Source organism: Taeniopygia guttata, chromosome 14 (genome assembly GCF_048771995.1).
Source record: "Taeniopygia guttata chromosome 14, bTaeGut7.mat, whole genome shotgun sequence".
NCBI classification, from domain to species: domain Eukaryota; kingdom Metazoa; phylum Chordata; class Aves; order Passeriformes; family Estrildidae; genus Taeniopygia; species Taeniopygia guttata.
Window position 1 is genome coordinate 5,185,872 of NC_133039.1, and position 15,609 is coordinate 5,201,480.

General features: G+C 43.7%; 1 protein-coding gene across 5 annotated transcripts in view; it reads right to left on the reverse strand.

The window, feature by feature from the left end:
• The window catches only part of KPNA7 (karyopherin subunit alpha 7), a 48,988-nt gene extending 33,390 nt beyond the window's left edge, over positions 1–15,598 (reverse strand). For 3 of the 5 annotated variants that reach the window (XM_072935522.1, XM_072935518.1, XM_072935519.1), the window contains exons 1-2: positions 15,459–15,598; positions 10,260–10,321 (exon numbers count right to left, since the gene is read on the reverse strand). The gene's annotated coding sequence lies outside the window, so the exon portion shown is untranslated. Of the gene's footprint in view, positions 1–10,259; positions 10,322–15,245; positions 15,406–15,458 lie in introns of those variants that run through there. The other 2 variants (XM_072935520.1, XM_072935521.1) reach the window with 1 other exon arrangement.
• Between the last annotated feature and the right edge of the window lie 11 nt (positions 15,599–15,609).

The window sequence follows — 15,609 nt, forward strand, 5'->3', positions numbered from 1 at the left end:
ATGTCTTACCTTTGCCACCCCGCAACAGGCAGCTTGTGCAGCTTTCAGTTTTTGACAAAACTGAGTTGGCATAAAAGATTAATACAGCCCTTTAAGCCTACCCTGTTAAAATGGAGTCTGGATCCATCTCTCTTTAAACCCCTAAATAACAGAACCAGCTGAGATCTAGTATTTATTTTTCCCTAGGCAGATGCTGATGTTTTTTTCTACAGCAGATTCTGACTTCTCTATGAGCTTGTGAAACCCTTGGGCTTGGAAACATTTGCCTTTTAGTTTCCAGTGACTGAACAGTTCAGCCAGCTCTGAATCCAGCTTGTCTTGTGTATTATCCACTCACTGGAAACTCCACTGTGAAGTCTGGGGAACTGTATGCTCACTGCAGATCTCCTGCCTTGCTGCTCTGACCTGGAGAAAGGTGATGTGTTCCAGGATTCTCCTCAGGAAATCAGAAAAGATGTCTAGCAGACTTTGCCATGGACTCTACTGCCCTCCAAGGCACTGTCCCTCTCATTCTGCAAGGAAAGGTGGTAAATCAAACAAGAAATGAGGCCACAGTTCACAGGATGTGCGGTGTTACCATTCTGAATTCAAATATTTATTTCATCCAAGTATTTCAATGTTCAAATATTTAACTAAACACTCAGCATTTCAACAAAAACATGACACACAGACCTAAATTGCAGCTATTTCTACGAACAAGACTCCATTTCCCTCAAGCAACCAAAACAGCTTGATTATATTCCTGAAGGCCAAATTCCAACATCATACAGGAAGCCAGTCATGCTGCAGATAACATCAGCTGTCTGCTGAGACACCTGGCCAGACATTCCTGCTTTCTTGGCTCAGTATTCCCAGCCATAGATCTCTCCCAAGAAATAAAATCCAGTTGAGCTAACATAAAGAGAAGGGAGTGAAGAAATTAAGATTCTTGTTCATATTCCCACAAATTTCTCTCACATCTCCTGCTCACAGACACTGCTGTGCTCGTATGTGTACTCCAGTCACTCCAGACACTGAAGAGCTGGAAGAAGACCTGGAAGCTGAGGCTATATTTGAATAGAATGCTCTGAACATGTTCTAATGACTAATAAAAATTGATAGCATCAATAATAAGGAACATTTCAATTTCAATTCACTTTAGAAATGTGAGCTGATTAACTCTCATCCATATCAGGAGATAGGTCCATGTTGTCAAGACACCTTGCAAGAGGGAAAACAGATAGAGGAGCTTGTCCAGTGCACAGAAAGCAGCAAGGTCAGTTCAGGCAGGGCAGGGCCACAGGAAGAACACAGTTGCCGTGGCTGGGACAGCAGAGCTCATGGAGATGCCCCAGAGTGAAAGCACAGCTGGAGATGGACAAACAGCTCATGAAGACAGAGATGGGTAAGCTCAGTGTAAGCATGGAATCTCTGCAGAAATCCTGAGGGAGAGACCAGCAGGGAATTCCTCACCAAACCAATGCAGCCACGAGTGCAAAGCAGAATCCTGCTCTCCAGTGGGAGCTGCTGATGCCAGAAGCAGCTGTTGGCAGCTGATGCTGAACACTGCCCATCCTGGCTGATGGAGCAGGCATCCCCCTCACAAAGGTCAGGACACTCTGCACTCCCCCAGGCTACTGCAGTCATCCCAGTGCAATCACCAACTGGAATAAACTGAGTTTGCCAGGGAGGGAGGATATCTTGGCCCTTGAAGCCTTACTCAGCATCATATGACTGACCTCTCTCTTCCAGCTGAACTCCCATGCTCATGTGCACTGGCTGGAAGATAACCTGGCTGAGGCCAATGCCCAGCTGGCTGCGGCGGGGGAGAGCCAAGCTGAAAATAAAGCCATCAGGCTCCAAGGTAAATTTTTAACAGCTTTGTGCAATGTTACCTCCCTCAGATCCTTCTCTTCCCCTCTATTCCATCCAGCTCTGGCAGCCCTTCCCTGTCTCCTCTCACAGATCTGCCCAATCCTTCTCTCTCACTCCAGTCACATTGGATTAGTTCCTCTCCTGCTTCTTTATACAGTTGTTGCACAGCCAAAACCAGCCAGCTGAGCTGGGAGCTACAGAACCCAGACTGTCTACTAAAGATCTTGTACGCAGATGACTTGAGGAGACAGCTGGATGAGGAGTCCAAGGTGCTGGGGAACACCAGCTACCTGCAGGGGCTGCTGCTGTCATGGGCCATGCACTGCCTGCTCCTCTGAACGTTGTCCACTTCAGAGTAACAAATCTGTTGTGTTAGCCCTCACAAAGAACTTTCTTATTCAAGTTAATGTCTGGGCTTGTCACCAGCTGGTCTGGGAGGGGATGTGGGGGACATAAACCTTGTATGGATACGGAAATAAGATGTGGAGTCTCTCATGAGCTGGCAGCAGAGCAGAACACAGAGAGCCTCCTGATTATCAGTCCACTGTCCATTCGGTGCATTGTGCAGCAGTTTATTTGCAGAGATCACAAAAGTCTGGCTCAAAATATATCAACATTTCATCTCCCTGTCTGACACCTGTGTGTTGGAAATGTCTGCTTATCTCCAAAGAGTAATTCTAGCGCCGCACCTGTATATCACCAGTCTGGCAAGGATTCTGTGTTCAGAACAATCACCAAATGGGTTTACTGTCATAATTCTTTGAAACACTGAGAGAAAAGTGATGGTGACATGCCAGGTTCTGTTTTCAGTTGTATGAGCTCTATTCAATTCACTGCAATACAGCAAAAAACAGGTAAGGAGAAAAATAAAACCTTAGCTCCTGAACAGGAAGATATTTTGAAGGCTGAGGTGTTTCTAAATGGTCCAGGACTGAGCAGTTCAAGTGGAACTTCTGCTACCTTGAGTCCTGCATGCCTGCAGTGGGAGCCCAAACAACACCAAGCAGGATTTGGACCTGATGAAAGAGCAGCTGGAGGGAGAGGAGAAAAACAAAGCTGCAGTTCACCTCTCTAAACTCAACACTGAAATCTGGAGGACCAAATAGAGGATTGATGCCTTTGATAGAAGCAAAAGCTGCAGGAAACTAAGTGAGCTCTCAGCTTTCAGGGAGGCTGGGGCTTAGGGCAGCCTCATTATTTAGCTTGGCTGCTGAGTCACAGCTTATGGATGTGGAGCTGTTGGGACGTAATTTGGTAAGAGAGAGAAAGCAAAGGGCTCCAGCCAAGAGAAGGAAAATAATACTTGCAATAACAGAGACTACTGAGACCTAACATTGGTACACTGACAACAGAAAACAAACCTTTATGATTAAAGCTTGAATTTGGGTAGCCTTTTTTAATTTCAACAGGACTTTACTCCTCCATTAGCCCTACAAAAGCCACTATAATTTCCTAAGGATAAAGCAAACACCAAAGTTTTTACAATCTGTTTTCTGAGACTGCTGCCAAGTTACCATCTTTTCTCTAGTGAAAACAGTGATGGTGTTCAGTAGAGGGTTGCTGATTCCATCACTCTTCAAATCCATGAACTACTCACCAGGATATTTCTGCCATCTTTCCTTCAGAAAAAAAGTTGGCCATGAGGCTTTGAAAGCAGAGGAGACAGTGGGATCAGTCCAAGCCTGGGCTGCCAACATGGAGAAAACTAAGCAGAGGCTTCAGAATGAAGTGGAGGACCTCACTGTTGACTTGACAAGGCCAGAAATCCAGCTAGCCAGGAATGTACCTGGTACCAGAGGCTCTGGGAGTCTTTCTGTTAACTCAAGTCAGCTTTGATCCAGTCCCTTATTTCTTAAGGTCTGTCTATTAAACGTCAAGCAATCTGTATGACCATGAGAAACAAGGCTAAGACTTCTCACATCAAGAGAAAACCCAGATGAGAGACACAGCTAATTCCTGGGAGCACACAGCATGCTTCTCATAAGCTCATTAGCTGACTTCCAGAAAGAAGAGTACAGCTAAAGCAAAAGCCTTCCTTTACTGCAAGGCAAAGTATTCATCTTCCTTTAAAGGATAATGATATCCTGCTTTGAACTTTTCAGTGTTGCAATACTGGTGGGTTGGCCACTGGTTATTAACTACCAAACTCAAAGCAGACCTAAACAACAGAGTTTAAACACCAGCACCTTAATTAAATGAATATTTCTACTCTTGCTCGTGTTAGTGTAAGAGCATGAATAGTAGTGCAACTGTAGGATATTTGAATAAAAATGTTACTTAAAATAGTCACAAAGGCTGCTCCAAATCCACTGAAGTCCTTGGGTACCTGCCAATGCCTGCAGTTGGCTTTAGAACAGATCCCAAGAGCCGAAAATCCCACATACAGCATTGCATTACTGGGCTGAAAAAATCTGTTTCCCCATCCCTTTCTTTAATGAAGCAGCTCTTTATTCTATGGTTCCTGTGGTGTGCTTGTCACCATGGTATCTGAACACATGTGTGGATCATAAGGATATGTAGAATATTTGTGATTAAAAGCTCCTAGGAAAGAAAAATGTACCTTTATTCTTTCCTTTCATGACAAGTCTAAAATAGTCTTGAATAACATCTTGTTTGTAACTGAATCTGCTTTAAGATAGCAAAAGTCACACTGATCAACCCAGGCAATTACCAGCAGCACATCTGCACAAGGAACATCTGAAGTGGAAAACATTTGCTCCACAGCAGCATCATTATAACCACAGGAGCAAAGACAACTATCACACTGATGGGAACGGGGTGATCTTGTTAAATTCCTAATGGTGAGGAAAGACAGCCTCATAAACATTTTAATCATCCATTCAGAGTGACCAAGAGAAACGCTGCCAGCCTTTAGAATGGCTGCCAATTTAACTGTGACTGGCTGGCAGGACATGCAGAGAAGTGAAGTGTGAAGAAAACTTGTGTCCAGTGAATGCTTGGCTTTATTTTTCCAAGCCAATGCTGCTTGTGCTGCTCTGGACAAGAGGCACAGAGCCTTTGGTAAGATGCTAAAGGAATGGCAAAAAACGGGCAAAGAGCTGCAGGTTGAAGTAAATTCACAGAAGGACTGTACACAATTGAAAATGCAGAGCTTAAGGGTGCCTATGAAGAATCCTTGAAGCACCTGGAATCTGTAAAGAAAGAGAACAAGGCCCTTAAGGTTAAGTACTGGTTTCAGGTACAAAAATTCTGCACATGATAAGCCCCTTGATTTCTACTGAATGATCTCTTGGGGTGTCTTCCAGCACCAATTCCACTTTCCTTATTCCTAGTGGTGCTTTGAGTCCCTGAGGACATTAATTTGGTGCCATAAAGGAGAGGCTGCAGTGCCACAGTGCTAATTCTGGCTACTAGCATCCTCTAATTTTGAGCAATTCACTTGAGGGGGTCTGTTAACAACAGCCAGCTTTACCCTGGAAAGATGATATTCCCTTTAACCTCCGTGGAGAGGATTCAGCATCTCCAGCAATCAGCTCAGAGCAAGTCAGTCAGACTCCTCTCAATCTCCCTCTTTGCATCCCTCCTCCCTACTGGCTGTTCAGTGACACCTTTACCCCTTCCCTCCCCTCACTTTTTTTTTTTTTTTTTTTTACAGTTCTGTAAATTACAAAAAATGATCTCTTACAGGACTCTGGAAGAGGACACTGTAAGCATTTAGAAGATGCTACAGTCTCTTGTCCTTGTGGCCAAGAGAAAACAGTGATGGACACTCTGGCACACACCCAGAGTTTCCTGGGCTCTCCCCCAGCCCTTTGCTCCAGCCTCCATCAGCTGGCAGAGAGTCCCTCTCTGCTGCAGGGAGATGATGTGGTGTCCTGTTCCCATTTTGTGAAAGCAACCATCTGAAAGGGGGAAAGGGGAAGGCTGGATAAAAACTGGGAAAAAATTCTCATTATTTAGTGTGCTTCATTCTTCCACCTCTGTGAACACATGCAGCTAGCAGGGCTCATTCAGAAATCCAGGATAATATTTAGCAATGAAAGAAAAGGGCAGCTGACATAAAGTGACTGAAACCATTTCATGCTATTTCCAGCCAAAGGATCTGTCTGATGCACTCAGTAAGGTTCGTAGTCCTGAAATAAACCTATCACATGAAATATCTGTTTTCTTCCCTAGAGGAAATTAAGGATCTAATCAATCAGCTGAGGAAGGGAGGGAAGAACACGCAGGAGCTGCAAACGGTGAGGCTGGAGATTGAGAAGGACGAACTGCAGGTGGCACTGGAGGAAGCAGAGTCTTCCTTGGAGGTATCAATTCTGCAGATGTGAGAGATTCCTGGCAACCTGGTGCCTGCTGCCCACATACCACCAGATGGATTTTGCATTTATAACTGGATGGATTTTGTATGTATAATCACATAGACCATCATTACATGATGTACATAATAAGGTTGCAGCATGGAGGTTTTAAGTTAAGACATTAGGAAAGTTTGATAATCATTAAGGGGAATTATTGCTTAGACCAGATTGTCTGAAGGTTATGGTCTCTGTTATTGGAATTTAAATGCAGTCTGGTCTCACACCAAGTGGCACTGGTTTGGCAGGAGCTGATCCATATTTTAGGCAGTACATTTTTAGGATGACCTCTTAAAATCTCTCCAGCCCTGTTTTAAAAGAAGGTATCAGTGAATGGCTTGGTACAAAGTCCTGGTATCTCAGTTTTAACAGATTTGAAGTTACTATATTTTTATTACTTGGTGGGCAATAATTTGATACAAGGGCTGGATCAGACTCAAGATAACAGACTGCTGTACCATATGCTTCACTGGAGTCCACAGAAACACTCACCAGCATGCAATTGAGTCTCTGCAGGCGAGTCTGGAGACTGAAGTGAAGGGGCGTGCTGAAGATCTCTGCCTGGAAATGATGGCCACTGACCTGACCAGAATGGAAATGCAGCTGGATTGTGCCAGCAGGAACAACAGTGAGCTTGTCCAGACCTGAACAAACTGCAACAGCACGGCCAGGTGAACTGGAGAGGCTGGCTGCAGCTCCTGGATGGAAAATAACTCCAGTTCTATTTTATACTTAAGCAACAAAGCAGTAGATGATGAGCTCTTGTTTAGACAGAAACCTTGAACACACTGGGAATTTATATTCAAAATCCATGGTTCTCCCACTCACACCAATTTCAACCTGCAATAGTTTCAACAAATCTTATACAAGACAAGCATTACTAACAGCTTTTGTCAAACTGAAAACCCAAGAACTATTTATATATAATTAAACCAAAAATGTTCTGTGTTTAAGAGAAGTTGAGATTGCTGTTTGAATAAGATAGCCAAGAAATGGACTGGAAACTAACAGAGATGTAAAACTAGAAAGCTTCCTTCAGCTCTTCATTGCTAAAATAAAATGAAGTAAGCAAATTAGTAAAAAGCTGTCTCTTTGTTGGAATAAAGTGATACAACTGCTGCCAAAAATCCAATTCTAGTAACTTAAAGACTAACAACAAAGATTCTATCTCCCCATACATATCTATACACACACACACACACTCAAACCTAACTTGTGCTCAGTTACATCAGCCTCAATCAGAAACAATTCTCTTAAAGTCAGTGTGGCTACAATGAGAGGTAATCATGATGCTGAGAGAGCTGGGGTTTTTATGGCGCTTGGTTTTAAGTTTTGCTTTTTTTAAAAAGAATAAAAATCTGGCATCACCTTAAAGACCAACTTTGCAGAGAGACCTCCTACAACTTTCAGCATCCTCTCCTTCATTATTTACATTAATCATTCATCTGCTTTCAGGACCTTTGGATCCAAAGGGATGAGGATGCTCACCACACGAGGAGCTGCAGGAGCTGTAAATGCTGCCTCTGCCCATCTCAGAGAGAAGTGGAAGAAGTGCAGGCTGCCCTGGAGGGCAGTGGGCACTCTGGAAAATAGGAGCAGGCAGAGATCATGGAGAAAGCTTTATGAACTCAGTGTCCGTGCACAGAGAAAATAGAACTATTTATGCAACAGCTACCTCATCAGAAAGTTTATGTGTGTGTAGTTTAACATTAAATCTTAACTCTGGGTAAGAAATGCAGGATTAGGCAAATAATGGATAAATATCAGTGGTCTATAAGGCAAGTCTGATAATTCTATGGAACATGAAGAGCTGGGTTTTTAAAAATATTACACTCATAGCAGGATTGTCACAAAAGCACCATCTTGGCCCAGCTTTACTCCTAGCAAGGCTTATGAAGAGACTTTAAACAAATTTGGTGGAACAGTTAAAGACACTGCTGAGGGAAAAACTACCCTAAAAGGGACAGCATAAAATTCTGCCTCCATTGAAACTAGAGTTTTACAGTTGTTTCCATGGTGCTCGGATTTCTTCCATGGACTGTAGCCCCCAGTGAAATCCATTGTAGTGAAATTTGAAGCCTCCTTGCATTACAGAGTGCAGAATGAAATAACATAACCTGCCACTTCAGTGTGTGCACAGATTTATGAAGCCACTTTAACATTCCCCGTTAGAGTCTGCAGAGCTTTTCCATCAAGACCACCCATGATAACATTTCCAAGGAGAAGAGTGTAACTTCTGGAAAGGACTGATAATCCAAGAAGCACTTCTCAGCTGCAATTATGGGGCATTGGTTATAAAAACTGAGTCGTAAATGTGGCTTTTATTTGAATAGGATAAAAAATACAACCAATACATTCCCCTCCAATTGACTGATAATAAAAGGATTCATTTTAAGCAGGTGAGCTGCTATCTCCATACTAAATTGGGGGCTTAAAACTTGTTATCTAAAATCCACATAGCACTGAACTTGTCCAGCATTCTGGAACATTGTGGCACATTTACATTATGTTGTTGTTCTGCTGAAGAGCAGCCTTTGTTACCAGAATGCAATTTTTCTATTAATGCCTTTGGAACTCTCCTTCCATAGTGTGTTTTTATTATTATTATTATTATTATTTTTACAGCAGCAACACTAACAGTCCTCCAATGATTCATATCAGTAAATGGTAAGCGCTAAATGAGCTGTGGGGCTCATATTTTCCATGAGATAAAAAGACACATCCATATCAAAAACTGTGGAGCAGAGACTATGTTTGTTGAGAAAGCAATCAAGTACAGCTTCAGTCAGGTCTAAAGCCAGCTGCTGCTACTGCAGCAGAGCTTTGAAATAAATCATATTGGTATATAAACTCAAATCCAACAGAAATTCATAAAAATGGATGCGGACTTCAGGACTTGGTAAACAACAGGGTCTGTTTCTGACTCAGAGGTGTATCATTGTAGCATTCACAAATCATCTCTGGCAGTTGAATGGAAGAGAGGAACAGATAGAAAAGATGTTTGGGGTCTTCTTTCTGCCCTCTAAAATCAGTTATTTTACTATTAAATGAAAGCTGGGGCCTGACCTTCAACACATTACTAATGAGCACGAGGAAATCATCAGCGAGCACTGAGGAGGTGATGAGGGAGCAAAGAAAGCTGTGGCTGATTTAAGTCACCTCCCCACCTGTCTGGCCTTTGTGGGGGTAGCTGGCAACTGTCAGGTATATATTCCATTATTTCTCTCCAGTGCTGATTTGAAAGCAGTGTTAATAATAGATGTCAGCACTTGCACTGCTTTTTATGATCCTGAAAGGCAGGATGCATGTTAGCTCACTGATTGCAGCCTGGCAGAATTAATCCACAAAAGAAGAAATTCACTTTCACTCTGCCTCCCTGGTAATCTGCATCACAGATGGCACCCTGAGGAATTCCTCCATTTCCTCTTGATTTGTCCTTTCTTTCACTTATTACACAACTCCACTGCTCACACCTATCAGCCCTCCAACAAAGAGTAGGCTGGGTTCCCTCTCCAGCGAGTCAGTGGCATTTGGAATTGGCAGAGGAGAGCAGAGCTGCCAGCACTGAGCAGATTGCTCCTTTGGCACTGTGCTGACAACTGGCACTTCCCAAATATCACAGCTAGCTGGGGATTTAATGCACAGCATTTCCTCCCAGACTGACACTGAGCCTTCTGCCACCTTTGTGCTTTCTGTGTGCTCAGACAATGTCTTCACCCTCCACCTACAGCATACACTCAGCCACCTTCTTTCCACTGGAGGGTGGAAATAAAAGCCTGAAGTGTCATTAGAATCAAAACTATAGATTTAATAACAGGTGGGGATAAAAACTTGGATTAGTCCAGTGGTTCAAAACAAGCACCCCACCACCTGGTTTATGGTCTGATCTAGAGTTGTCCAAAATATCAGGGATTACTTCCAATGATTTCAGTGAACTCTGGATCCAGCCTTCAGAAAGGCAGCCTGTGATACACAATAAAATTAAAGATATGGCAAAATTTCTCAGAAGGTAACACACAGATTTCAAATCTACATATCCTAGTTTTTCATGATCTGTATAAATAGCTGTGCTCTCAATCTGTTTCATACCTTCCTCACAGGCTTCCTGTGTGGCAAAAGATCTGTGTCAGGAGCAAGATCATTATGTGCACCTGGAAAAGATTAAGAACAACTATTAAATTGCAATAAAAGACCTGTAAGTCAAGATGGAATAGGCAGAAGTTAGCCCTGAGAGGAGGAGAAAAAAAACCCACCATTATGAAGCCCCAGGGTAAGAAAAACATGTACAAATATATTAGAAAGATTATTCCAGCAGAGCAGCTATGAAACTCTTTCCTGCACCTAGCTTCCGCTTTCAGCACAAATACCTGAAAAGGAACATTTTCATTTAACAACCAATATGCCCCAAAGGGAATGCATTAATTCAAGGAAATCCAGGCTAGGCAGAAAAGCTGCATGTGGGATACTCTGAAGCCACTGGAGCGCAAGGGAATTTCAGCACTTTGCACCCCGTGCAGAACTCATCCATCAGAATCTTTATGGTGCCTGAATGCAGCAGGAAAAAGCCACTGGTCTCAGCAGCTGATCTACACCCACAAAGGAGAATTTGGAAGGTGTGCTGTCATCAGCAGCATGACTTTTATTTTTCAACTGCAACAAAACTCCAGAGCACAAGTAACTTCAAATTCCTGGGATAGATACCATCGCCCTATTTCTGACCCTCAAAACAGCTCATCAATTGTCCTTCTGCTCCTCTTCACATGAAGGAACTGGAAACAGCCAGACACCAACCAGAAACACTGTGTGGAGACTGAAAATTCTGTACGAGCACAAGAGCTCTCTAAGGGAGCTGGTCTTCCACCAAAAATGTCTATAAAACTAACAAGATGGGACATATACAGAATAAACTGTAAATGAGGAGGCTGTAGGTCTGCCCTGCCCCAGCTCACTGTTTCATCACTTGGGAGTTTGATTGGATGATTCTTACAGGTCCCTTCCAGCTTGATGTGTTCTGTCATCACACAGTGGCACTTGGTGCACACCAGGAGCATTTTCCCTCTCCAAAACAGCTGCTGCAGGAAGCACATGTTCATGTTCAGTTCATACTGACAGCATCCCTAGACATGTGGACCTTTGTAGACTTGGATGCACCTTTTGAGACAGTCCCTGGAATGTGTGCATCACTGTCTACAAAGGATTGTTCTCCTCAGCCCTCTGTGCAGCCACTTCCTGCTCTCAAGCACAGTCTCTGATGTGTGCACAGACATGAACACACAATTCATAAAATACTTATTAACTACAACTCTTCAGGGTCATGCCCATTCTCCTCACCCTGATGTCACCATGCACAAATATCAGACATGTTCCAGGTCAATTTTGCAAAGATTCCTTTTGCTAAATCAAACCATTTCTGGTACAGGAACAGAGCCTGGCCAAATAAAGGAAGTCCATGCAGGAAGTGGAAGATGCAGAGGAGAGGGAGATGGGATGGCTCTAAACAAACTGCACATCTGGCACTGTGTCTCAGGCTTTGCTTCCTGGGGAGGTTATCCAAGGCCTCAACCCTCTTCCTCTGTGCCAGTGGCTCAGGGAAGCTGGAGCTCCCATGTCTGAATCCACCTGCCATGAATTTATTAGAGCAGAAAGGGGTGTGGGATGGAGATGAGGAAAACATAGGTGTGTTCTCAACACCAGCTGACTCATGCAGTTCCCTGAGAAAGGGAACACAGATATTCCATGAGTCTCTTTAGGCACAGAGGTACTCCTGGAACAGCTAATGGATAGTACAGATGTTTTCACTAATGGTAAAACAGAAAGGGAAAAGAAGCAATATCCTTCTACTCCCCAAATGGGTGCACAGTAAGGGCTACATCTTTTCTAAAAAGAAGACAGAAAAAGTGTGAAAGAATCTGCAGACAAAAGAATTACCTGTGTGTCAGACCCAAAATATTGCAAATAATACACTCCTGCTACATCTGGAATGATTGAACACATCCAACACTTTGTGACGGATCTGTGCTAACAGAGATTTAAGATTTTTCAAGTCAAGGATGGGAGATGTGATCCAGGTCATCTCTTGCAAATGATTCCTCTCATCAATAGCCTTTATTCCTAGCCTTATTAAGGTTTAGTGTATGGGGGAAAGTTTGTATTTTTCACAGCGAGAAGGCAGAACATCATATTCTGTTCAAACTCAAGATGTAAGGCATCACAACAGGAGGGCAGAGAGCACAGAAACAGCAAATTCAAACAACTGAGAGGCGAAAACAGCTCCTCTGGCAATGCACACCTATAACGCACTCAAACCATGACTTTTCATTCACCAGTTACTTGTTTGTGTATCAAACAGCTTGCTTCCAGATCTCTTTTTGACTAGCTGCTACCCTGTAGCTGAATGAGGATGTCCCAGCTTAAATCTTTTTTTCATATATACCTTAAGGTCAGATTGCACTGAAACCACTTTCACTAAAATCAGTTCAGCATCGCTTGTGAGGCTGTAATCTCAAAAACATCAGCATCCTTCCTGGATTAGCACAGAGCAATTGTATCAGCATTACAGCAGGAGCAGTGGTGGAAAAGTCTTTGGGAAGCTACACTGGAGACAGGGTCTTAGCTTTTAATGCTTAAAACCTCTGCAGATCTCCTCATTTAGATGCTCTCCCTCCATCTGGTGAAAGTCATTTTGTAAACATAAAACCGTACTTAAAATGTAATTTTGTTGCAGTTACATAACTCTGCTCGGCCTAGTTGTGTGGCTTTAATCCCTGCAGTTGAGGCAGGTTCATTGTTAAGCCAATAAGGGCTGCACTGATTACACATCTTGCAGGCACAGAGCCACAGGACCACTGACAAAGGCCATCCACTCTCACCTCTTGAATACAAGAATACAAGACCTTGTACTGCACTTCTGCCATCCTGACAAATATTTCAGATCCATTCTTAACAACTCCTCAGAGCAGCCCTCCATCATGTAAAATCAGCTCCTAACACAGGGCTTCACTACTTCAAAGTAGTTGTTGGCAATTTTTTACCCAGATCTGCCTTGTTGTTCTCTCTGTTTATGACTTCTCGCTCTACCCTGTGGCCATAGGAGAACAAATTATTCCTTTCCTCACAGCAGCAGCCTTTCATCTATTCCAAGATATGCACATCTTCCCTCAGTTTTCTGTCCTCTCAACAGGCTCAGCTGAAGTCATGTGTTCAAAGAGCCCTGATCATTATTGCCACCTTCTTCCCCTAATCATCCACATTTCTCTGTACAGGACTCTAATGCTCTTCTAATGCAGCTCAGCAGAGCAGGATTCCTTTGTGTGTGTTACTCTGATTTTCTTACCCACGTGGGGCTGTGTGGAGTTTACCTCATCTGCAAAAAGATGTTTTTTGTTCCTGTTCAGCTTTTGACCCTCAGCATCCCCTCTACCCTCCCCTGCAGCTGCCCTATTCCCAGTGGTGTAAATCTGCAGCTGATGGTGTTGGAGTGAACAGCAGTGCACCTGCTGCCCAACCACATCCCATTTTTACCTCAGAGCTCCTGTTTTGAATCCTGGTTCTGCCACTGTGTTTATTCTGAACTTGATCTCAGTTTCAGATGCAGTAATTGCGTTATTGCATCACAGATGAGTAATGCACAGGTAATTCCCTGTACAAGCACTGATATTAAGTACTTCTTCCCTCAACCAGTTTTGCAACTCCTTTAGAGCAGTATCATCTAGACTGGTTTCCCAGTTTATTATTAGAATACCCTGCAAGCCAGTGTCAGAAACTCTACTAAAAATCAAGATATATTACATACCTTGCTTCGCCCTTATCTGCAATCCTTGTTATGCTGCCAGAAGAGGAAATTAGATTGGCTCAATTCATTCCTGACAAAGCCATACTGGCCAGCATTCACCTTCTTTTTTTCCTTTGAGATGCTTATAAATTGTTTATTTTCTCTCAGACTTGAAATTAAACTCACTACTCTATTGCTCCTCAGTATATCTGGGGCTCATTTATCTCTCCCCATTTTCCCAGACTTTTTTGTTCATTATTCTTGTACTTGAGCTCACAAAATCTCACAAGTTTGAAGGAGAAAAACCATGAGACCCCAAAGAGGAGGCAATTCCTCAAGGGGATTTAGAGTAGGGCAAATTATTGCTCATTAACTTATTTTGATATTCCAACCCTCAATCATAGAATCATGGAATGGTTTGGTTGGAAGGGACCTTAAAGTTCATCCTGTTCCACCCCTCTGCCATGGGCAGGGACACCTTTCACTGTCCCAGGTTGCTCCAAGCCCCATCCAACCTGGCCTGGGGCACTTCCAGGGATACAGGGCCAGCCACAGCTTCTCTGAAAATCTGTGCCAGGGTCTCCTCACCCTCACAGGGAAGAACTTCTCCCCAGTATCCCATCTAACCTTGCCCTCTTTCATTTTGAAGCCACTCCCTGTGTCCTGTCCCTCCAGGCCCTTGTCCAAAGTCCATCTCCAGCCCTCTTGGAGCCCTTTTAGGTCCTGGAAAGGGCTCTAAGGTCTCTCTGGATCTTCTGTTCTCTAGGCTGAACACTCCCAGCTTTCCCAGCCTGGCTCCAGAGCAGCCCTGTCCCCTCCAAGGACATCTTTCCCTTTCAGGGACAGTGTGGCCAGCAGGACCAGGGCAGTGATCATCCCCCTGTACGCAGCATTGGTGACACCACACCTCGAGTGCTGAGTTCAGTTCTGGTTTCCCATTCAAAAAGGACATTGAGGTGCTGAACACAGAGGAGGGCAAAATGCTCATGAAAGGTCTAGAAAACCTTTTAAGTCATGGCTGAGGGAACTGGGTTGGGTTAGTCTCAAGGAGACTCAGTGTGGATTTATTTTGCTCTCATATTTGTGGCATTTTGTCTCCATTATACCAGTGATTATACCAGTACAGATTCTCTGTGATGTATCCCTTAGGATGGGTTATGAGTGCTGGTGTTTGGAACCCCAATCTCATGTGTGTGTCCAGCACTGTGGCACCTCTGTATTTTGGGACTCATCTACTGGGAACAATTAATAACCACACCTTTGTTTTTTTCTCCTCAGAGAAGCAATCTGGCAGGAGGAAATACCTTCTTTTCATTTTCCTTCCTTGTCCTCCAGGCTGAGTACAGCAGTAGATCTGAAAGAAGGCTGTATTGAGGTGGGATCCAGCCTCTTCTACCCTGCCTGCAGTGAAGAAAGGACTGAAGGAAATGGCCTTAAATTGAAGCACTGGAGAGTCAGATTAGATGTTATAATCTTTTTTTTCACTACTTGTGTGGTCAGACATCGGAACAGCTTACCCAGCTAAGCGGTGGAGTGACAACTCTTGGAAGCGTTTGAGGGCGGCTTAGGGTCCACAAGGGCAGGAGGGCACTGACAGCCGGATTTTATGTTCTCAAAGCTCCATCCCTCACCCCGAGCCGCGGCCGGCCCGCCCTGAGGGGCCGCGCA